The following is a 15,312-nucleotide window of genomic DNA, read 5'->3' on the forward strand; positions in this document are numbered from 1 at the left end:
GGTCCCAACATGCCCAGACTGCCATTAAGTGTTTGGCATGCTGGCGCTACAAATCCATGGCTGCCAGGGCATGCCGGCACTTGGGGAACCACAGGCCCTAGCACCCAGGGCATGCTGGGACCTGTAGTGCACCAAGGAAAAATGTAAATAAAACACAGACACAATTGTTAAAATAATTTTATTTGACATAAAAACACCCTGACACTGCCCTCATTCACCCTAAATGTAGAAATGTTGTTTTAAAAAAAATCTAAATATATTTATAATATATTGGGTTTTTTTTAATCCAAAAAATATTTTGTCTATTACCCATAAACAAGAGTCAATGAGTCCTTTTGGGAGAAAGGCGCTATGTAAAAACATAATAATAATTATTATTATCTCTAAAACTCATTTTGACCTTCGGTTAAGAGCAGCTATCAACATGAACTGCATCCGTTTCATTGTAGTCTGTAATTTCTCAAATCTAAATTATGATACCATCATTGTTGTCAAGGAAACGAGAATTGGGAGAAGTTCGGCAGGATGAGAATTTAATACAGTAGAGGAAAAAATCATTAAGAATCTTCTGAAATAAATGAGAGCATTTAATAACAGACTTCTTAAGGTAAAGTGGTTTGTGTCAAATTGAAGATGGAGAATTGACTAGTCCAAAATGCTCTGTGGAATAACAGATAGGAAGTCTGGTTATTTGACATTAAAGTGATTGCTTGAAGCACTAAGATCCCTTTTAAAACACTTCTGAACTTCCCCAAACATTGGCCTATTCTCAGCCTAGTTGATGCTTGTACTTAAAAACATTTCAACCAATCAGCTTCAGGAAAATGTTTATAATTTATTGTTAGTGTCATTGATAATTAATACTGCAGTGGCTTCAAGTCATTTACACGTCCAGCAGAATCACTAGATCCAGTCCCCATCCATACCTCCCACCTGTCCCGATTTCAAAGTAATGTTTTGTCAGTGAGGACTTTTATTCCGATTGCTGGAATGGTTTTTTTTTAGGGGGGGAGGGGGTGTATGACCCATTCATCACTCCTGTGCTTTTTGAGGAGGGTGTTGCAGTGCCCTAACCCAACAAAAATGCTAGGCACGCCCCCCAGGGGATGTGATATTATAATGCGTCCAACGTGAAGCGGCCATGCCCCATATTCAAAGGTGGTGTCCTGCCCTATTCCCAAACATGGTAGGTATAGCTCTTTTAACTCCTGGCCTTATTGTTAAAATACTAGGAGGCCACACTGGGAGTAGGAGAGAGAGGATAGGGAGTGAACCTTGGGGCGTGGCTGATGTGTGGGCTGAAAGTGGTCCTTTCTCTTACACACACACAGTAGAGGCAGCCATTTTGTGTGCTCTACCAGTATGCCATCACTGAGGAACTGCCAATAGCAACCAATCAGCAGTTAGCTTACATCTGCTTAGTGCAGGTTATACAATGAAAGCAAATCTCTGATTGGTTGCTATGGTATTAGTATAATGTTAGTAAGTAACCCTCACTGTTGTATAGTGCTTTAATGTACTGAAAACTCAAATTAATTGTATTGTTATGTATTTGCGAGAAGCATGATGTTAACAAATCCTGTTGACTAATTGTTATATAATAATAACAGCTGGCTCATAAAAAATAGAAAATACATCATAAGCTCCCGGGAAAATTAGATTTTGAACATATGCTGCAATTATGTAAATGTCAATCATTGCATCATTTATAAACCATATGACTGTCACCAGGTTAATTGTGTTCTCTCAACAATATATCCAAAGTGGGGTAGATCTAACATTTAATATATATATATATATATATATATATATATATATTGACATCAGTTACTGATAACTAGCGTTGTGCAGCTCCATCCATGTCTATGGCCCATTCATTAAAATGGGGTTTCTGCTTCTAGTACATAACCCCATTGAAATGAGTTGCCCATTGGCTCCATCCATGCCTATGGCCAATTTATTAAAATGGGGTTTGTACTTCCAGTGCATAACCCCAATCGGAATGAGTTGCCCATTCACATGAATGGGAACAAAAATAGCACAACACTGGTTAAACAGGTCATGTTAACCCTTAATGAATATGTACATAGAGACCAATGTATTTTTTCACATGCTTTGAATGCACTGAAATGCAACAAGCAGCATCTAAACAAAAACTGTGCCGCAAAGCAACCATATGTATACACAAGTATGAACGCATATGACTATAGGCACAAGTCAGACCCAGTGTTTTCATGCCAGTGGGTAACCCAGACTTAGGGTGAAACAAATATAGCCCGTCTGTATCTCACAATTCTCTCTGAGAAGGCAGACCATTGGGAATACCGATTAATATTCCCAAGAACTGGACAAAGCCTCTGCGGCTGTGACAATCACCATCACAACATTGGTCTTACAGGACTCCTACAGCTGCTTAGGCTGTGCATAGACACACCTTAAGATCTCATAACGAACTGCATGGCAGGCTGAACGCTGGCCCAAAGCACTTAATATCAGGGACAGCCGAGGGAGCACATGCCCCTCCCACCCAGCCTGCCCCTGCAAGGACCCACGTATGATCAGATGCCTTTTAGATGGCATTTTGGAAACATTGTTTTATATTTTGTGTAATATTTCCCTTTAGACACCACTTTATAGCATCTTTTGTTGACGAGGTGAATACATTGAACCAACAACTGTCCAAGGTTTTCTCTGTTTCTCTTTCACAGATGAAGATAAACCGCTGTACCTCAAACATGACAGGTCTATAATCCCGACTTATTTTATTCGCTTGTGCTATTATTCCTGTGAGTGACGGTTTCTGTTCAGCATTCTCTTCTTCCTGAAAGCGAAGCAATAAACGGCTCTCAGAGGGAATAGCATGATGATGACCATCTCTTATTGCCTGCAGATAACAGACATCTTTACTACAAATAAACTGTTAGAAATTTCCAAGGATCGGAAACTGAATAGAATTTTGACAAAAGTCCATTTGAGTTATGTCCCCTATTTTATTTTCATCTCAGCCGAAAAGTTCTCCAAGGTGGAGAATTCTTTATCTGTAGTGATGTTGTCTTACAGAGCCCTTGCTGTTTCTTAAAGTGATAAGTGTGATGTATTTTACTACAAAAACAGTAGCCCATACTTACCTCGTAACCATAGTCCAGCTCTGACCACTAGAACCCATCGTTCTGCACAGATCTCGGCGTCCTGCCCTCCTCTGTTGTCACTGCCTTATCTTCAGTTCCGACAAGTTCCTGAAACTTTTAAACATATATCTGTAAATGTTTGAAGTAGGTTTCATATATAATAACTTGTCTACATACACATATACACTTGCAGATTTGGTCAGCCAATTTAGCTGCATTTAACCAAATGGGCCAACTAATATTCTGAGTGCCCCACAATCAAACGTTATGAATGATCACAATCTAATGAGACTAAATTTCAGTGGGTGGATTGGCCAATGACTCTTCCAGTAGATGCCTGTATGAGATGGCTAGCCAGGATAGTTGTACAGGTCCCCATTTCATTAGAATCCAGTTGTTAAGACTAATACCACAAAGAACAAATCTGGGCCCTATATTCTGTAGGGTTCCACAATCAATCATTTTGAATGATCACAATCCAATGAGATTAAATTTCAGTTGGCGGATTGGCCGATGACCCTTCCAGTAGATGCCTGTATGAGGCGACTAGCCAGGAAAGGTGTAAAGAACCCCTTTTCATTAGAATCTAGTTTTTCTGACTAATACCCCAATGGAGAAATCTTGGCCCGCTATGTGTTCGGTCAAATTGTTCCCAAATCCAGTTGTTTGGTGATCAGACAGAATAACCCGATTGCAACGTGTATTCCCAGTCTAGGGGTCATTAAATAATGTTCTTCTTGAAATATGTTAATAAACAGCAATAAAACAGTTATACTACTTGTCACCTAGAAATCTATATGATATGTTAAGAGTTTATGTCCACAAAATAATTGGCATTCACAATAGCTGGACACGTTGGTAAAGTCTATTCCGCTCACAGTAATATTATCTATGCTTCCTCTGTGAAGCCTCGTTCCATATGTCTTAATCTGCCGTTAATGATATTACATTAGTACGCAGTTTATGATGAGTAATTTGGAAAGTGGCTATTTGCTGCATCTCTTTTTATTACATCTATAATAAATGAGTTTGCTTTCACTGGGGGTGTTTTCTGCTCTGGAACATTAGAACGGAATTCTAATGCATCTTTAGAAATGTAAATATTTGAATAAAAAGATAAAGAGATTGGATTTTCCTTTTTAGTGGAGTATCAGACAAGAACTGTTTAGAAAGGACTTGGGTATATTCCACACCATAATGTTTGTTTGAGCTCCAGTTGCTAATTGTATTGGAAGATAGTCTTTCAGAGCGTGTCATTGTTGGCAGAGAGATGCCTATATCTCTTTTATGTTTTGCCTTAAACGCTCCCATTTTGGCTCTCCAAATACAGCTACACTCACAGCTTTAAAGCTTTAAATGTGAATTTGCCTATAATGACTGTGTTAAAACAGAAAGGAGTTGTAATTGCCTCTCCTATCTTGTCTCCAAATCGAAAGAACACAAAACATCTTCCGCAGCGGTCTTAATGCAAATAACATTATGTGATAACTGCATTATGCCATCTGCAGGGATTACTGGGGAGGGACCACCCTGAGGGGAAAAGGGGTTAGTGTAGAATCCCACCAAAACCAAATTTAATCTGGTTTACAGATGAAAAAGAAAAGTAGTTTACACCTTAAGTTGGGTACACACTACAGAATTTTCCACCAAATTTTTATGCCGATCGATTTTACATGCGATCGATGGTCCGATCGCTCGGTCCATGGACTGCATACACACTAGCCTTGTTTTAGACGATAAAGGGAAGAGCGGACTTCCCTTTAGCAACTTTTTACAGCCATGTTGTCGTGAGCAATGACTGTAATTTCGTACTCACTGTTGTGGATCGGTCGGAAGTTTATACACACTACACAGCGGAAACGAGATTGGAACGAAAATATTAAACGGTACGACCAACCAAATGAGGCGACAATCGTCCATTTGGGCAGACTTTCGACCATCGTGTCACTACACACACTGACCCGACTTTTGAACGAGCGGTCGTATGTTGGCTGATTGAGCCGATTATTGTACGAAAACCGTGTAGTGTGTACCTAGCTTTAGGCAACGTGGATATATAGGTTATTTGGATGCCTGAGTGTAACAAACACTAAATCCTTTTCTTCCTTCATCTTATTTACCTTAGTTTGAATATACCGCCCACAGTACAGCCCACACCATCCCCACACATGTCCCTGCATCTCCCTCCATGCAGCATCCTATCACAGATAAATAGACTCCTGTCACATCACACTTCTGTGTGAAAACATCATTTAATACAGTGGTGATAAAAATACTAAAATATTACATTTTTCTGTCAAAGCTACTACCTGTGTATTATAAGAAATATTGCACCCCTTGCATAAAAAATATATTTTGTGCTCACAGAACTCCTAATATCTGTATGTTTCACAGTAGGGGTGCATTATTCCATATATAAGTATTGTACGTTTTATTTTACATCAAATGAGATAGGTAACTAGCTTTGAAGATATGCGGGCCTATTTAATATCATACTTGAAACTCTCCCGGAAAGTCCGGGAGACTCCCGAAATTCGGGGTCAGTCCCCCGGGCTTTCGCGAGAGCTGACATTTCTCCTGCATCCCGGAATTCCCTTGTTATAATGACATGACTCACAGAGAATCGAGTCCTTTTGGCCCCGCCCCCGCAACAAAACGGCATTTTACTCGTGGGGGTGGGGCCAAAATGACGCGATTTGAGGCGCCCTGTCCCCTCCCACCCATTAGTCACGCCTCTCTCCCGGACGTCGCCTACAGAAAGTAGGCAAGTATGTTTAATATTGGTGATAGTGCTGCTTCTCTATCACCGCTTGTTGATGTGATAGAAAACCTCTTATTGACAATATTGCCGGACTAGCTGGATGATACGCAGCAGACTGAAATTTTTTTTTTGTATTAAATAAATTATTTTACATTTAATTTCTATTAATATTCCCTGGTATCCTGAGATGACGATAGGAGGACTGCGAGGTACACTAATTTCACCGGAGAAAGGCTTTTTCTCCCTTTTATAAATAGGCGCCTTTGATTTTATTGGGTCCCTCTCAGTGATTAAAATCTCCTTTGTTAAGAGAAACAGTGCTTAGTACTTGCAGCTGCTTCCAATAGCCTGATGGTGGCACTGTTTGCATTGTGGACCATTGTAGTTAGCACAGTGTACGCACAGTGTACAGACAGAAACTAATGCATTCAAGAGTAATGCACAGTGTTGCTTCATTGCATTTTTTTCTCAAATAAAAGTAATACCGTAATGACTTTTGTCCTTTCATATATGTTTGTGTGCTATTGTACCAACATGTCTGTAGCATATCATCTCAAATATGTCCGGGTGCTCCGGTTTCCTCCCACACTCTAAAAACATACTAGTAGGTTAATTGGCTGCTATCAAAATTGACCCTAGTCTCTCTGTCTGTGTGTGTGTGTGTATGTTAGGGAATTTAGACTGTAAGCTCCAATGGGGCAGGGATTGATGTGAGTGAGTTCTCTGTACAGCGCTGCGGAATCAGTGACGCTATATAAATAAATGATGATGATGATTCAGTTTCTCGTTGCTTGGCAGCAGTGGTCATGTGACAGGAACGTGCCATATACGTTGCCTGCTGTATACAGACAAATAGCGCAAATTTGTGAAGAATTCCTACATATATACTACACAGGAGCACCATTTTCTAGTATGTGTTAGTAGTCGCGGCGGCCGCGGGCACCGCCGCAACTCTCACCTCCTTCCTGTAGGCGTCCCGGCCGTCGCTATGACGACCGGGACATCACTTCCGGGAATTACACGACCATTGCCAAGGCAACGGCCGGATACCAATAACAGTAGCGCCGCGTCCCGGCGGCTAGGGACAGCCAGGCACGTGCGCAAGAATAGGCAAGCCTGTGGGCTAATTAATAGTAATTAGTTCGAGTCCTGTCCATGTGTTTGGAGTGCCAGCCTCTGATTGGCTGGTACTGGTATTTAAGGCAGTGAGGTCTGCAGCCTCACTGCCGGTTATAGCTTCTGTGCTCCAGTCTGCTGACCTGCTTGTTCCTGTTCCTGTATTCTGATACAGCTACTGATTTCCCGTGTATGACCCTTGGCTTTGAATTGGACTTCGCTTGTGTATCCTGTGACCCTGATCTCTGGCCTGTTTACCGTTTCTGCTATCCGCTTGTGACCCCTGACCTCAGCTTGTTTACTGGTACTGTTGTCTGCTTCCGGCCCTTGACCTCTGCGTGGACCTCACTCCGCTTGCCTGGGTTCTCCCCAGCCGGTACACACTTCACGACCCTCTGTCAGTCTGCGGCCCAGTCTGTCCCCACCATCAGGGGCTCCAGTGAACACCTGATTGGCAGAGTAGATTCCGGGTTGTGTTGTGCCGGCTGGAGGGGTTCCTAACAGTATGACACTATATTTAAGGGTCTGTCTTTGACTGTTCCGATTTTCTCCCTTTTAGCCACAGTGAACGTCTTCAAATCTGGTTGCGACCATTACAGATGAAGAACATGCCTTGAACTTTACAAATACACGGCATCACCCTAAAGGGAAGATTCAATTTTTTCAGATATATTAGTCTTGAAACAGCTTATAAACAGGCATTGAGGTGAGGTCTTCTCATAGGGTGAATTCCATTAATAGTGAAGTTCCGCCGGAGTCTCTCGCGATGAGATGAGCTACTGCAGCGACGTCCGGTGTGATATCTTCGCTTCTTTCTGCCGCTGCACTTTGCAGTTTATTGAATCATCCCCCTTAGGGCTCATACACACAGGCAGTAATTTTAAATATGTAACATGTTGTTAAAGCCTATTGAACACACTGGGCCTAATTCATTAAGAAAAGTAAAGCAAAAAAAATGAATAACTTTGGACCTTGTCAAAGCCATGTTGTATTGGAGGAGGAGGTGAATTTAAAATGTGAGGACAGATTTATAGTTGGGGTAGGGCATGTCCTAGACCAACTTTTAATGTCAGTGTAAAAAGAAAGCTATCAAGTATTTACGTCCTACATGAAAAAACAGCCAGTATTTTCCTTATGTGCAAAATAATAAACTCATTTGCACCCCTTGCATTGTAACATGGTTTTGCCAAATTTAAAATGTACTAATTTTTTTGCTTTTCTTTCCTTAATGAATCAGGCCCTCTGTCGATCAGTAAATGGACCTGTAGATACACACTTACTGACAAGTCGTTGCTTTGCTGTAAAACACAATAGAGTTCTATGGGAAAGCTGGTTACGTGCACGGTGCACTCTGCTGCAGGGAAACTTTGGGACATGCTGATGAGCTTGCTTCTAGCACTCTGTTAAATCGAGGATAAATACAAGGTTTTGCCTACACTTCCCATTAGCATTTTTGACCCCCCCCTAGGTTGTGTGAAAACGGGGAGGGAAGAGCTGTTTGATCTTATTATTCCATCTTTTGTGCATTTGGAGGGAGATGAAAGGATGAAAGCTCACACGGACCATTAATCCCTGTAAAGAAACACACTAGCATGCACATGGTGGGTCTGATTCACGAGGGCAAAGTGCGTTCAGTATTATACCCACGTATTTAGGCTTTGCCTCTGCCCGAATTCATCAGGGCACGGATCTCGAGATACGTGAGCTTTTGAAATTGTGCAACTGTGCTCTACTGCACCGGATGCAGCAGGATGCGTCCAATACCTATGTGGATTATAATCTCACAATAGAACGCATACATTTATTAGAATGTTGTTAATGTCTACTGAGAATAAAATAAATTTTTACAGTTGCTTGTGATTGAAAACACATGTTATAGCATGCATATGAGACTGTCATCACTACTGATCAGGACTGGCCCTGTGGCTGGAGCAAGAGATACAGCAGAAAAAAACACAGACGCATAGCGCTGGAATCGGTAGCGTTCGGATATGGCTGCGTGGGCTTGAGTTTGGCACTCCCATACTGTATATTCACTACGGCAAAATGCCTCTTCCCAGCCTAAGTTGTAGTAAGTATCCGTTGTGCTCGCAGGCGCACGGAACAGGACTGCGTTCACGGCCGTATCTCCTGGGACTGTGCCCATCGATGATTTGTCCCTCCACAGTAATAATATATATCATGCTTGCCCACTTTTTAAACCTCCGGCAGGTCATGTGATCATGTGACAAGTTCACGAGGGGGCGTGGTGATGATGCCGTCATGCCATCTGCCATCGCGTCACCATGGCCTCGCTTCCTGCTATGAAATTCTGAAATCCTTGGAATTACATAATGGGGGGCAGGGCGAACTTCGCATCATTAAGCCCCGCCTCTACCAATGCTTACTCTTATGGGAATCCGGAAGAATTCCCTGAAATTCGGAAACCTCTGAGGAATTCCGGGAGAGTAGGCAAGTATGGTATATATAGACTGTTGAAGAAAGGCATTGGGGCATATTTACTAAACTGCGGGTTTGAAAAAGTGGAGATGTTGCCTATAGCAACCAATCATATTCTAGCTGTCATTTTGTAGAATGTACTAAATAGACAGTAACTAGAATCTGATTGGTTGCTATAGGCAACATCTCCACTTTTTCAACAAACCCGCAGTTTAGTAAATCTAGCCCATTGTGTTTTAAATAATAATATATCTAAATCATGTTCTTTGTGCAGAATATTTTATGCCTATATATTATTCATAACATAATGCACAAGCTTATTTTCTTGTACTTTATCAGAAGAACTGAGATATATTAATAGCAATACACAGGATCTAGATAACACAGACTGCGGGATTTTCAGAGTGGAGATTATTTCTTTGTCCTTTGTGCTACTCGAGAGCCTTTATTTCTGGCTGGTTCATGTGCACTTAGCCATGAAACAATACTTTTGTTTTGGAATATTGATTAGCTTCGCCAGTCATGTAAAAATATACATATGGCAATGTATCTCATGCTGGTTGCCTACCATATGCTGTATGATTTCAATCCGCGTAAGAGCACATTTGGAATTTGATATATGTTAATTAAATGTACATTCAAATAGACTACTTTATGCATTCAAATGTAAAACTGCCAAATGCATATGTTAGTTCGATGTATAAATAGTAATTGTATTATACAACAGCAAAAAAGCTTTTGTAATTCACTTGTAGTAAAGAAGATTCTTTTCAATTTTAAGCTTGTACAAAAGGCTGCGCTTAACAAAGCAATTTAACTACATTATTATGAATACTATTTTAGCAAATAGTATTAGAGATACCATAAAACAAAATGACTTGGGTGAAGTCAGGGGCAATTGCAAGATTTGGGTGACCAGCATGCATGGGGGCGTGGCTATAATTTTAGACAGTGCTTGGCTGCTCTTCCACTCTCCTTATCCCCATAATATACATGGGCAATGTACAAATTAACTTACAATATTCAATATCATATTCCCCTTCAGCCCTAGTTACAGCCCTGATGAGTACATAATGCCTCTGCCCCTGCCCTAACATAATATACAAATTGCATTGTACAATACATCTACAGTTTGAATGAAAGGGCTCACCATCTAGTGGTCACAAGTGGTACTGCAGTTTTGTTTTGTCTTTCTAACATTCTGAGCATCATTTGGAAAAGTTTTAGCTTGTTGGATTCCAGGTTCTTTCAATCTCCCCAAAACACAGTGGAAGCGTAACTAAAGGTCAATATAAAACGCAACTCCTACAAAATACTTTGTGGCTACCCAAAATAAACATTTTTTAAAACGGAACTAAAAATATATACCCTCATGTCTTATGAAAGAGGTATCAGTAATATCTATTACCATTTATTTATATAGCGCCACTAATTCCGCAGCGCTGTACAGAGAACTCACCCACATCAGTCCCTGCCCCATTGGGGCTTACAGTCTAAATTCCCTAATATACACAGAAACTGAGAGAGGCTAAGGGCAATTTAATAGCAGCCAATTAACTCACCAGTATGTTTTTCCAGTGTGGAAGGAAACCGGAGCACCCGGAGGAAACCCACGCAAACACGGGGAGAACATACAAACTCCACACAGATACGACCATGGTCGGGAATTGAACTCATGACCAGTGCTGTGAGGCAGAAGTGCTAACCATTGAGCCATCGTGCTGCCCTAGTAGTATCTATTACCAGTAGTATCTATTACCATTTATTTGTTAGCATATATGCCATATTGCACAGCACTGTGCAGAGAGAATATTTAATCATTCAGATCGGTCTCTGTCCCATTAGAGCTTACACACACATGTCCATTTTTTGTCAGCAGCCAATCATCATCATCATTTATTTATATAGCGCCAACATATTCCGTAGTGCTTTACAATTGGGGACAAACACAATAAACTAATAAACAAACTGGGTAAAACAGACAAAGAAGTGAGAAGGCCGCTGCTCGCAAGCTTACAATCTATGGGAAAACGGCAACACCAATTAACACCTGGAGGAGATCCATGCAAAGAATTATAGTAAGAACAATTAAAATTGTAGTAGTTCCTGGCTAATATTATGAACTGTCAATGGCTATGATATAGCTCTTGCTGTCATCTTCCAACCTCACTAATGGGGCCCATGAGATGAAATGATTCGACTTGAAATGCTGCCTGTGTTTCACATGCTAAAAGCATACTTGCTAACTCTCCCGGAATGTCCGGGAGACTCCTGCATTTTGTGAGAGTCTCCCGGACTCCCGGGCGAGTATGGCAATCTCCCGAATTCTGCCCACTTCACTAGGAAGTGCCCCACTTCCTAGTGAAGTGGGTAGAATTAGATCCCAAACGCCGCGATTCCCGGTGAATCGCGGCGTTTGGCCCGCCCCCGCTGTCAAATGACGCAATTTGCGTCATGACGTCACAGGGGGCGGGGCTGAAATGACGCGATTTTGGCCACCCCGCCCCTTCACGCCCCCCTCCACTGGCTGGCTCCCGGAAGGGAGCTGAAGAAAGTAGGTAAGTATGGCTAAAAGCAAAGATAATTACACAATAACAGAAATGTTCAGCTCCTGTGATGTGTAGACATGTGAGCGAGAATAACATCATTGCTTTGCTTAAAGCAGGAATTTGGGACATATGTTTCCAAAATACGGCAACACAAAGTAGGCAACTAATTAGTGGATGATTGTTATCATAACAGATGAATCATTTGTTTCTCTGTAACACTTGGTAAAATATTAACTTGCACATATTCGGCAAGCAATAACTTTACACACCTCACCTCTTGCCTGAGTTGGTACCGTTGCTATTCTTGTCTATGGTTATGCTGGAACGGACACAGTCATCAAAATAGTGTACAATTTCAATTTACTTTAATCACAGGTTTAGGAATGTATATTTGTTATCTATTTAATAAAGTTAAAATGGTCATAAAGTCTAAGGGCCTGATACATTAAGGATCTTAACTTGAGAAACTTCTTATTTCAGTCTCCTGGACAAAACCATGTTACAATGCAAGGGGTGCAAATTAGTATTCTGTTTTGCACATAAGTTAAATACTGACTGTTTTTTCATGTAGCACACAAATACTTGATAGCTTATTTGTACACTGAAATTTAAAGTTGATATTTGTGTGCTACATGAAAAAAACAGTCATTATTTAACTTATGTGCAAAACAGAATACTAATTTGCACCCCTTACATCGTAACATGGTTTTGTCCAGGAGACTGAAATAAGAAGTTTCTCAAGTTAAGATCCTTAATGAATCAGGCCCTAAATCTTTATTGTTTTATTAATGAAGGAAGTTGGATTTCAAATTAAGGATGAGTTGTATTAGCCAGTAACGGAAGGCAATGGGGTACTATGAGCGTATTAGCCTGGGGTGGCCTGAATCCTGCTCACAGTGGAGGCAGCCAATACACTCCTAAATCATAGCAGACAGGTTGCCGAGAGAATGCTCTTGTCCCACTGCAGTAACTTCTTGCCGACTCTTTGCAAAGAAAGTTAAACTAAAGTTTAAATTACCCAATGTTAAATTAATGGTTGTAGCTTTAGAGTTAGCATCTAGATGCGTCCGGAGAAAATAGTAGCAGCACAGTGGCCTAGTAGTTAGCACTTGTGCCTCACAGCATTGGGGTCATGAGTTCGATTCCCAACCATGGCCTTATCTGTGTGGAGTTTGTATGTTCTCCTTGTGTTTGCGTGGGTTTCCTCCGGATACTCCGGTTTCCTCCCACACTCCAAAAACATACTGGTAGGTTAATTGGCTGCTATCAAAAATTGACCCTAGTCTCTCCCTCTCTGTCTGTCTGTGTGTGAGTGTGTGAGTGTGTGTCTATATTAGGGAATTTAGACTGTAAGCTCCAATGGGGCAGGGACTAATGTGAATGAGTTCTCTGTACAGCGCTGCGGAATTAGTGGCGCTATATAAATAAATGATGATGATGATGATGATGATGATGTAGCAGTCGTCATCATCAACAGGAAAGCTGCACCCGTCTTGTGTAGGTGCAGAAGGAATGTCTTTCAAAGATATGCGTGACCCTAAATAAGACACTTCTCAAAGAGCCGTACTTATCGTCATCATCACCATTTATTTATACAGCGCCACTGATTCCGCAGCGCTGTACAGAGAACTCACTCACATCAGTCCCTGCCTCATTGGAGCTTACAGTCTAAATTCCCTAATATACACACACAGACAGACAGAGAGAGAGACTAGGGTCAATTTTGATAGCAGCCAATTAACCTACCAGTATATTTTTGGAGTGTTGGAGGAAACCAGAGCACCCAGAGGAAACCCACGCAAACAAGGGGAGAACATACAAACTCCACACAGACAGGGCCAGTCCCATAGTGGGCTTCCTTGGACTGAGTCACCGGGCTACCTGCTTTTTTTTCCTTTAAGATATTCCTAATAGGCTTCTGAGCTGAGTCTCGCCCACGATGGGCAGGTGTCTGGGGGCCCAGCGGGAAAGGGGGCCCAAGACAGCAAGACAGGACTCCTGTGTAAAAAAACCCCGAAAAAAAACCTTACCTTTTGCGGTCACCTGACCGTTCAGATCAGGTGGTCAGGTGGTGATCCGGCTCCCTCCTTGGTCCCCTCTTGCGTGCTGTGCTCGCAGTGAATGTCGGGCGTGATGTCACGCCTGACATTCACTGCTAGCACAGCACGGAGGAGCACAGAACAGAGAGACTCAGCAAGGAAAAAAGAAGAGAAGGGGATCGGACTTAAGGTAAGTTAAGGGGGCCCCTATATATATGTAAAAAGAAGTGATTATATAATCACTTTTTTATACATATACAAAATCACTGTTTTTTTATTTTACACACACACACACACATATATATATATATAGAGAGAGAGAGAGAGAGAGAGAGAGAGAGAGAGAGAGGCCCGGTGCACTGCTTTGCCTGGAGGCCCATAATGTTGTTAAGGTGGCCCTGCCCCCTGGGCTAAAATTTGCCAACCAGCCCTTGACCCCGCCGGATAGAGCAAACATCGGATATCACTGGGGACTGGTGAGAAAACCTCTGTAAATACTCTCTATATACTCTGTGAGTATCTACAATGTATTTCAGTTCCTGTCTGCTGAATGCAAGTACACAAAGTATACACACATTATTCTAGGTGGACGCTGAGCACAAAACAGTGTTATTGTTGAGTCTTCTGTATTTTAAAAGGACAAATTCCAACCTATATTGTTTACAGAAATGAATCAGAACACTCCAATGCAACCTCGCATTGACAAGTCTTCATCACATTCCCAGAGTGCATGGCTGAGAGCTAATACAGAACACAAGCCAAGTTCTCCAACATCTATAGATGAGTAATAAAAATAGTATAACAGCTCTACATGGAAAGACTTGTGCACAATGAGCAACGACAAAGGAACATTGGAGCACAGTGTCAAGGCGTTTCCATAATCACAGTGTTTTCTCCCAGATCTTCTATTATCTGTGCTCATTATGCATAAGCCTCAATTAAAGATTTGTAAAGCAAAATTGCAGCTAAAATAAATGTTCTTCCAATATGAAAGGAATTTTTGAAGATAATTTTACTAAACAAATGCAGTTTAGTTCAAGCTTGAATGTCCCAGTGTGACCGTTCACAAGCATTTTTATATTTATTCATAATAAGGTACACATTTGATCAATATCAGAGAGTACCCTATGGACTATGCACCAGGAGTATGTCCTACAGCAGGGCTTCCCAATCACATAGGTCCATGTATCAAGCAGTGCTAGGGCCAACAATTCTGGGACAGAGGACAGCTCTACACAATGTGGGGAGCCACGTCAAAGTGTCGAATAGGTATCTATTAC

The sequence above is a fragment of the Mixophyes fleayi genome, chromosome 7 (genome assembly GCF_038048845.1).
Source record: "Mixophyes fleayi isolate aMixFle1 chromosome 7, aMixFle1.hap1, whole genome shotgun sequence".
Taxonomy (NCBI): Eukaryota; Metazoa; Chordata; class Amphibia; order Anura; family Limnodynastidae; genus Mixophyes; species Mixophyes fleayi.